The sequence below is a fragment of the Camelus ferus genome, chromosome X (genome assembly GCF_009834535.1).
Source record: "Camelus ferus isolate YT-003-E chromosome X, BCGSAC_Cfer_1.0, whole genome shotgun sequence".
NCBI classification, from domain to species: domain Eukaryota; kingdom Metazoa; phylum Chordata; class Mammalia; order Artiodactyla; family Camelidae; genus Camelus; species Camelus ferus.
Genome location: NC_045732.1, coordinates 100,373,884 through 100,383,602, shown reverse-complemented (window position 1 = coordinate 100,383,602; position 9,719 = coordinate 100,373,884). Strand labels below are relative to the sequence as shown.

The window sequence follows — 9,719 nt, the reverse complement described above, 5'->3', positions numbered from 1 at the left end:
AAGGAATTAACAGAGATTAGTGATAAAGAAGAACACATAAGCAACCTGGAAGACACAATAGTGAAAATAACACAATCAGAACAGCAAAATAGTAAAAATTAAATGAGGATAGTTTTAAGAACCTCTGGAAAGACAAAAAGCGTACAATTATAGATGTCTTGGGAAGAGAAGAGAGAGAAAAATATAGAAGTTGCATTCATAAAATTATGGTTTAAAAGTTCCTGTATTTTTAGAGGGAAACATATATCCATGCAGAGGAAGTACAGAGCATGTCAAACAAGATAAACCTAAAGACAAACATACCAAGACACATCATGATTAAAAGGATAAAAGTTAAAGATAGAGAATTCTAAAGGCAGCAAGAGATATCAGTTGAATTTTCTGCAGAAATATTGCAGGCCAGAAGTAGCATGATATATTTTAAAAGCTTTAAAGGAAAGTCCTGCAACCCCTACTCTATCCAGGAATATTTTCAATCAAAACTGAAGGAGAAATAAAGAATTTCTCAGACAAGCAAAAACCAAAATTCTAAACCTATCCTAAAAGAAATGTTAAAATGTCTTTTTATGTGGGAAAAAAAGGCTATAGCAACAAATAAAATAAATCAAAGAAAAACTCCCATTGGGAAAGGAAAATGTAATGTAAAGACTGTGGATAAGCAAATTAAATAAGCTAGAACAAAAGCTAAAAGGCTATTGTAAAATCAACATCATCCTGGTAAACACTCTGCAGGTAGACAGGAAAATTGTAAAATATGGCATCAAAAACATAAAACATGGTGGGGGAATAAAAATGTAGATGTGTAAAATGTGTTTGAACTTAAATAACTGAAAGTTTAAAATAAGTAGATGTAGTTGTAGGTTGACATGAATAAACTCCATGGTAAACACGAATCAAAAACTAAAGAGAAAGGACTCAAAGAAAACAGTTAGATGACTCATTATACTACAAAGGGCAGGACTAAAAGAAAAAGAACAGACAATTATAAAAGTAAATAAAAACAAATAACAAAATGGCAAAAATATGTACCTAATAATTATCCTTTTTTGCCATGATATTATTTTATTATTTTAATAAATTGAAGTAATATTTAGTTGAATATTTTTGCATCTATGTTCATCAAAAATTGTTGCTTGTAATATTCTTTTCTTTCTTCTTTTTCTTTTTCCTTTTTTTTCTTTTTTCTTTTTTTTTTCTCCCTGTTTTCCTTTTTTTTTCCTGTAGTGTCTTTGTCTGGTTTTCATATCAGTGGTATCAGCCTCATAGTATGAGTCTGGAAATGTCCTCCTCTTCAATTTTTGGAATACTTTTTGAAGCATACGTATTAAGTTTTATGTGCATGTTTTATATGTTGTATCTTTAGATATTTGTTAAAATTTCCTTGTGAAGGTATATCCAGTTCTGGACAGGATTCAATGTTAATATTAGTAATAGATCTGATCATATTTTGTACTTCTTCCTTATTCAGTTTTGTAGAGTGTAAGTTTCTAGAAATATATACATTCATCTAGGTAGTCCAAATTGTTGATGTAAAGCTGTTCATATTATTTTGTTATAATTGTCAATATGTTTGCGATATCAATTGTAACTTCTGTTTCATTTCTACTTTTATTTATTTGGACAATTTCTGCCTCTTTTTCTTCTTAAGAGTGGCTAAAATTTTATCAATTTTGTTTGTCTTTTCAAAACATTAGCTCTTACTTCATTTATTTTATTTACTTATTTATTTTATCTCTATTTTATTTATTTCCATTCTTAGATTTATTTTTTCCCTCTGCTGACTTTAGCTCTGTTTGCTTTTCTTTTTCTAATTCCTTTAGATGCCAGCTTAGGTTGTTTATTTGTGATTTATCTTGTTTCTGGAGGTGATCTGTATAAATACATACTTCCCTCTTAGAACTTCTTTTGCTGTGTCCCATAGATTTGGGGAAGTTGTGTTTATATTTTCATTTTGCTCAAGATATTTTTCACTTTGATTGATTCTTTGACCCATTGAAATTTTTAGTGGCGTGTTGTATAGCCTCTACATGTTTGTGTCAATTTTTTCTCAGTATTTTGTAATTGATTTCTAGTTTCATTACAACGAAATCAAAAAAGATCCTTGAAGTAATTTTAATATTTATAAATTTATTGAGATTTGTTTTCTGGCTAGTCATGTGGCACACCCTGGATAAAGTTCTATGTACACTTAGAAAAAAATGTGTATTCTACTGTTTTGGAATAAAATGTTCTGGAGATATCTGTTAAATTTACCTCATATAATGGGTCACTTGTGGGCCAGTTAATTTAAGTTTTTGCCAGAATGGTGTATTCATTGACATAAATGTATTGTTAAAGTGCCCTACATGCTATTGTATTACTGTAAATTTCTGTTTTTATATCTGTAAATATTTATACATTTATGTGCTCCTATAATATATCCATATGTGTTGGCAAAAGTTATACTCTCTTCCTGGATTGACACTTTATTATTATGTAATGCCTTTCATTGTCTTTTATTATAGACTTTTAAGGTCTACTTTGTCTAGCATGAATATTGCTACTACAGCTTTCTTTTCATTTCCACTTGCATGGAATACCTTTTTCCATCAATTTGCTTTTAGTCTTTTTGTATTTTAGATCTGAAGTGAGTCTCCAGTAGGCATTGTCTTATTTTTTTAATCCAGTCAAGCACCCTTTGTCTTTTGATGAAAATTTTAGTCCAGTGACATTTAAAGTGATTATTGTAATCAAGATGACCAAGTAGGAGGACATAGAACTCATCTCCTCCCATGAACATATCAAAAAATACATCTATCTATGAAACAATTTTCACTGAAAGCTACCTGGAGACTAGTAGAAGGATAACTATATAAGCAAGACTGTAAGAATTATACATGTATAATATGGGAAGAAGAGAAAATTAGCAGTTAGGTCAAGATCAGTGCCCCTGGGAAGGAAATAAGAGAAAAATACAGTTTAAACAGATGGAGACCCTCCTTGGGGGTAACTCAAGTTACATAGTGGGTACCACAAACCTGTGGTCTGACAAAGGGAACACAAACCTACTAACTGATTGGAGGACCAGTGGGAATAAAGGGAGGGCAGTAGGAAGCTGGGACTCTGCTCATGAAAGTACAAAAACGCTTGCTTGCTCCTGAAGCAGAATAGAAAGGAAGATTAAAACCACACAGATGGCTTACTGTTTTGTCACGACCACCTCCATTCACCACCCCAAGTCTAAGTCAAGCTAATGCTCCAACATTATTTGATTACATTGTTGCCACACAATGGAGTGAGAGCTGTCATAACTGAGGATAAAACTCAGGTGTGATACCCTATGGTAACTTCATTTGAGCAGGGAAGAGGCAGCCATTCCTAATATTGCCCAGGCAGCATATGAGAGACAGACCAGATGTCCAATAGTGACAGACCACCACATAACATTTCCTGACCTTCACTAGAAATCTACTCTGACCCCAGTTGCTTCAGGTCTACTTTTTTCTGGGGCTGAACATGCAACTGCTGGAATGGAGAATTCACTTGAAGAGAATTGAACAGGTTCAGACCCAACACCTTGAAACTTGAGTATGCTCCTGATATTGTGCTGATGAATGTTGATCAGAGGGGATTTCCAAACTCACATCTTGCTCTGACCCTATCCCCTCTATCTCATGTCCCATCTCCTACCAAGGTGATAGCTGCTGGAATAATCTGAGGAAAGATATTGACTTTGGTTCATGTTGAATCTAGCTCTCTCATCAAAGCCATAGGGCACATGGAGACTGCGTAGAAATTCCGTCATATACAAACACCCATTAAGACTGCTCTACTTAAATGTTTCACCTGATTTTATATAGAGTGAAAAATAAGCCAATTGAGAAGACAGAGTGATTTATCTCAGTTGAAAAAGCAAGAGAAAAACCACTGAAAATGGAAATTTATCTAATGAAATACAAAGAAACAATTTACTAGCTAAAGCATTTGAAGAATTAATAATAAAATATTTAGTAGATATTATCAATAATAAGGTTTAGGAAAAAATGTAAAAATCAGAGTTACAATTTTAGCAAGGAACTAGAAAATATAAGAAAGATCCAATCAGAACTAAAGAATACACTAACATACTAGAAGGAATGAACCTCAGAATAGGTAATAAGAAAAACACATAAATGATGTGGAATATAAAATATTAAAAATTACCTAATCAAACAGCAGAGAGAAAAACAATTTTTAAAAGAAGTGAAAACAATTTAAGAGATATTTGGGATAATATTAAGTTTATCTACATTCTCATTATAGGAGCCCCAAAATGAGAAGAGAGAGAGAAAGTGATCAAAAATGTGTAGGAGAAAAATATGGCTGAAATTTCCCAAGCCTAAAGGGAACAGATATCCTTATACAGGAAGCAAAGAGGGTTCCAACCAAGATAAACACAAACAGACTAATATAAAGACAAATCATAATTGAAAAGGCAGAAGTTAAAGATAAAGAGAACATTTTAAAAGCATGAAGAAAAAAACAGAGTCATATAAAATGGAACCCCTATAACAGTATTAGTTTATTTTTCTGCTTACTTGGCACTCCAGAAGAGAGTGATATGATATATTTAAAGAGCTGAAAGGGAAAAACCTGCAACATATATTACTCTACACAGCAAGATTTTAATTTAGAATAGGAGAGGTAAAAAAAAAACATTTCAGGCATGCAAAACCTAAAAGAGTTTACAATTACTAAACTTAAAAGGGTCTTTTCTAAGTAAAAAAATAAATAAAGGTTATAAGAAAGAAAAAACCCCACTAGTATAAGGAATATATATAATGAGCACTGAGGATTGACTACTTTAATAAGCTACTAACAAGAATTTTTAATCAATTAAGAGTTAATCATAAAGAGTTAAAATATAACTTAAAAACACAAAGTGTGTGGGAAAGGAGTAAAAATGTAGAAATCTTAGAATGTGTTTGGACTTAAAAAAAATCTATTTAAAATAGATATGGTTATCAGTACACATATATGAATCCTGTGTTAACCACAAACCAGAAATATGCAGAAGATACACAAAAACAAAGGAGAAATAAACAGAAGAATAACACTAAAGAAGTTACAAAGGAAAAAAACTGCAAAGGAAAAAACACAGCAGAAAAAAATAATAAAAGGAGAAAAGAAAAGAGAACCACAAAAACAACCAGAATAAAGTAACAAAATAAAAATAAATACATACCTATCAACAATTACATTTAATATCAATAGACTAACTGAGTTGATCAAAAGTTATAGAGTAACTGATTGGACAAAAAAAGAATGATCTATATATTGTTTATAAGAGATGCACTTCAGAACTAAAGATACATATAGACTGAATGTTAAAGGACAGAAAAACTTATTTTATGCAAATGGAAATGACAAAAAAGTGGGGGTAGCAATACCTATATCAGACAAAATACACTTTATAACAGAGGCTATACAAAAAGAAAAGAAGAGTGTTATAATCATAAAGGGATCAATATATGAAGATGTTATTACACTCACTAAAATAAATACACCAATGCAAAAGGACCTAAATACATAAAACCCATATTAACAGACATCAATGGAGGAATTGGCAACAATATAATAATAGGAGGGAACTTTAACACTCTATTGTCATAAATGGACAAATCAGTCAAACAGAAAATCAGTAAGGCAATAGTTGTCTTACATGGCACATAGGACATGTTGGATTTAATGGATATCTACAGAACACTTCATCCAGAAACAAAGAATACACATTTTTCTCAAAAGCACAAGAAATATTCTTCTGGATAGACTACATGCTAGGCCACAAAACAAGCCTCAATTACTTTAAGAGATACAAATTTTATCAATAATTTTTACCAACTACAATGGTGTGAAACTTGAAATCAATTACAAGAAGGAAAATGGGAAAGGCACAAATAGGTGAAGCCCAAAAACATGCTACTTAAAAACTAAGTTAGTCAATAAAGAAATCAAAATGGAAATCATAAAACTTTCCAAAATCTATATTGCACAAAAGCAGTTACAAGACCAATACAGGACTATATCAAGGAACAAGAAAACTTTCAAATAAAACCTAACTTTCTATGTAAAGGAATTAGAAAAAAATAGGACTAAAAATGCCCAAAGTTAGTAGAAGGAAAGAAATAAAAGATCAGAGTAGAAATAAATAAAAAGCAAAAAACTATGGATAGAAAAGATGAATGAAATAAAGATCTGTTTTTTTTTTTTTTTAAGATCAACAATTATGATAAACCTTTACTGTGGCTCATCAACAAGTAATGAGAGTAGACCTAAATCAAGAAAATTAGAAACAAAAGAATAGAAATACAAACCAATGTCACAGAGATACAAACAAACAATCAAACAAACAAACAAACAAAAAAAGACAAGAAAATATTATACAAACAGTTAAATGCCAACCAACTGGACAACCTGGAAGAAACTGATAAATTTCTAGGAACAAACTGCCAAGATTGAATCAAGAAGAAATAGACAATCTGAACAGCTGGATCACTAGTAGTAAAAATAAATTTGTAATAAAAATTTAAAGCAATCAAATGTCTAGATTTGATGGCATCACAAGGGAATTCTACCAAACATATAAAGAAGAGCTAAAACCTGTATCTTTCACAAATTGTTTCAAAAAGCTAAAGAGATAGTAACACCCTTACGTTTATTCAGTGAGGCCACCTTTACCCTCATACCAAAACCAAAAAACATACTACAAGAAATTTACAGTCTAACATACTTGATGACTATACATGCAAAATTCTCAACAAAATTTAGGAGATCAAATTTAACAATATATAAAAAGGATCAAGATCATGATCAAGTGGGATTTATTTCAGGGATACAAAGATGGTGAGATATTCACCAATTAGTCAGTGTGATGAACCACATTATCAAAAAGAAATATAAAAATCACATAATCATTGCAATAGATGCAGAAAAAGCACTTTAAAAATCTCAGCATCCATTTACATCACAAAAGAAAAAAATACCATCAAATTTGGTTTAGGGGGAACATACCTAACATATTAAGGCCATTTATGACAAAACCACAGGTAACATCATATTCAATACAAACAAGCTATAAGCTTTTCCTCTAAAATCAGGAAAAAATTATATCCACTTTGATACTTCTATTTAACATTGCAGTGAAAGTCCTAGACACATGAATTAGACCCAAAAAAAGAGATGAAAGTCATCCAACTAAATAAAAACAAGTAAAACTTTAGAACTAATACATAAATTCAGTAAAGTTGCAGAATACAAAATTGATATAAAGAAATCTGTTGCTTTCCTATCTACTAATAATCTACCAAGAAAAGAGGAAAGTAAAATAATCCCATTCAAAAATTTCATCAGAAAAATACAAGACCTAGGAATAAACTTAATCAATGAAGTGAAAACCTACACACTGAAAGCTATAAAACACCTATGAAGGAAATTGAAAAAAATACAAAGAAATGGAAAGATATCCCACGTTCATGACATGAAAGAACTAATATTGTTAGCATTTTCATATAACCCAAAATACTCTATGGATATAATAATAATTAACAACAACAACAACAACAACAACAATAATAATAATAATAATAATAATAATAATAATAATAATAATAATAAAAAAGAAGAAGAACAACAAAAACAACAACAACAACAAATCCTTATCACATTACAAATTACAATTTCCAGAAAAATAGAATAATTATAAAATTTATCTGGAACCACAGAATACCTTTAATGTGTCAAAGCCATCTTGAGGAAAAAATGCATAGCTGGAAGTATTGAATGTCTTGACTATATGCTAAAAAACTACATTAATCAAGACATTATAGACATAGATCAGTAAAAGAGAATAGAGAGCACTGAATAAACCCACGCACTTATGGTCAATTAACCTACAACAAAGAAGGCAAGAATATACAATGGAGACAAGGTGTTCTATTCATGGCTGATGTTGGGAAGATGTTACAGCTACATCTAAAACAATGAGATTAGAACATTTCCTCCCACTACACAAAACATTGAATGAGCTCTTTGCCACATCTATTGTAAGAATGAAGACCATTCTCAGCAATCACTGTTGACATTCCAGAAAATGTTGACATCACTTTGAAGGGACACAGTTATTGTGAAGGGCCCCAGAGGCACCCTGAGGAGGGACTTCAATCACATCAATGTAGAATTCAGTCTCCTAGGAAAGAAAAAGAAAAGGCTCCGGATTTACAAGTGGCAGGAAAATAGAAAATAACTGGCTACTGTTACTACTATCTGTAGTCATGTACAGAACACGATCAAGGGGTTCAATTACATGATGAGGTCTGCACATGCGCATGTCCCCATCAATGTCGTTATTCAGGAGAATGGTTCACTTGTTGAAATCCAAAATTTCCTGGGTGAAAAATACATACACAAGGTTCGGATGAGGCCAGATGTTGCTTGTTCAGTATCTCAAGGTCAGAAAGATGAGTTAGTTCTTTAGGGAAACAACATTGAACTGGTATCAACTTCAGCCGCTTTGATTCAGCAAGCCACGACAGTTAAAAACAAGGATATCAGAAAATTTTGGGGTGGTATTTATGTTTCTGAAAAAGGAACAGTTCAGCAGGCTGATGAATAATATCTAAGTTGTCCAGATACAGAAAGAGCAAGATGCCAGATGACTCTTCAGATTCATTTGTGATATCTTAGGGATACAAAAAAAGCTATGTTGATTAGGGGGGAAAATTGAATGAGAGATCCACTTAATATCTGAAATCATGAAACTCCTAGGAGTGAACATAGACAGAAAAAAAGCATAAATCATAACTACATTTTGGGGGGATTAGTCTCCTAAGACAAAAGAAATAAATGCAAAAGTAAACAGAACAAATTAAACTTAAAAGCTTATGTACAGCAAAGAAAATCTTCACAAAATAAAAAGAGAAGCAACTGAATGGGGCAAAGTATTTGTGAATAATTTAATAAACAAGCAGTTTATTTTTTACATATAAACAACTCTGAAAACCTAATATTTTAAAACATAAAACTCTATTTTAAAATGTGAGAAGATCTGAATAGACTATTTTTAAGGAGGACATACAGATGGCTATTATGTTCATGTAATATTGGCCAACATTGCTATTCATTAGAGGAATCCAAATCAAAACCAGAATGAGATACAATGTCTCACGTATCAAAATGGCTGTTGTCAAATAGTTTAGAAGTAACAAATATTGCTGAAATTGTAGAGAAAAAAGAATACTTGTTGATGAGAATGTAAATTGATGCAACCAATTTGGAAAACAGCAATGGAAATTCATAAGAAAGCTAAAAATAGAAGTACCATATGATCCCGTCATCCCATATTTTGATACATATCTGAAAAAAAAAGAACCATATACACAAACCCCAATGTTCTTATCAATGTTATTTATGATAGCCAACATATGGAAGCAACACAAGTGCTCAACAGATGACTGGCTGAGCATTGTATTGCATGCATAATGAAATATTACTCTCATTGACAATTAAAGTGATTATTAATAGGTATTTATTTATTGTCATTTGTTATTTGTTTTCTGGTCATTCTGTAGTTTTATGTTCTTCTTATTTTAGTTTTTTCCCTTGTGGTTTGATGGGTTTTTTTGTTGTTGTTGTTGTTGTTGTGTTAATGTTAACCTTGTGTTCCTTTAACTCTAGTTTTTGTGCATCTATTGTTAAGTTTTTGA

The 9,719-nt window shown here is 31.3% G+C and overlaps 1 pseudogene; it reads left to right on the top strand.

Annotated features, from left to right (window-relative positions):
* Nucleotides 1-8,066: 8,066 nt before the first annotated feature.
* On the top strand, nucleotides 8,067-8,729 carry LOC102515795 (annotated as a pseudogene).
* Nucleotides 8,730-9,719: the final 990 nt, after the last annotated feature.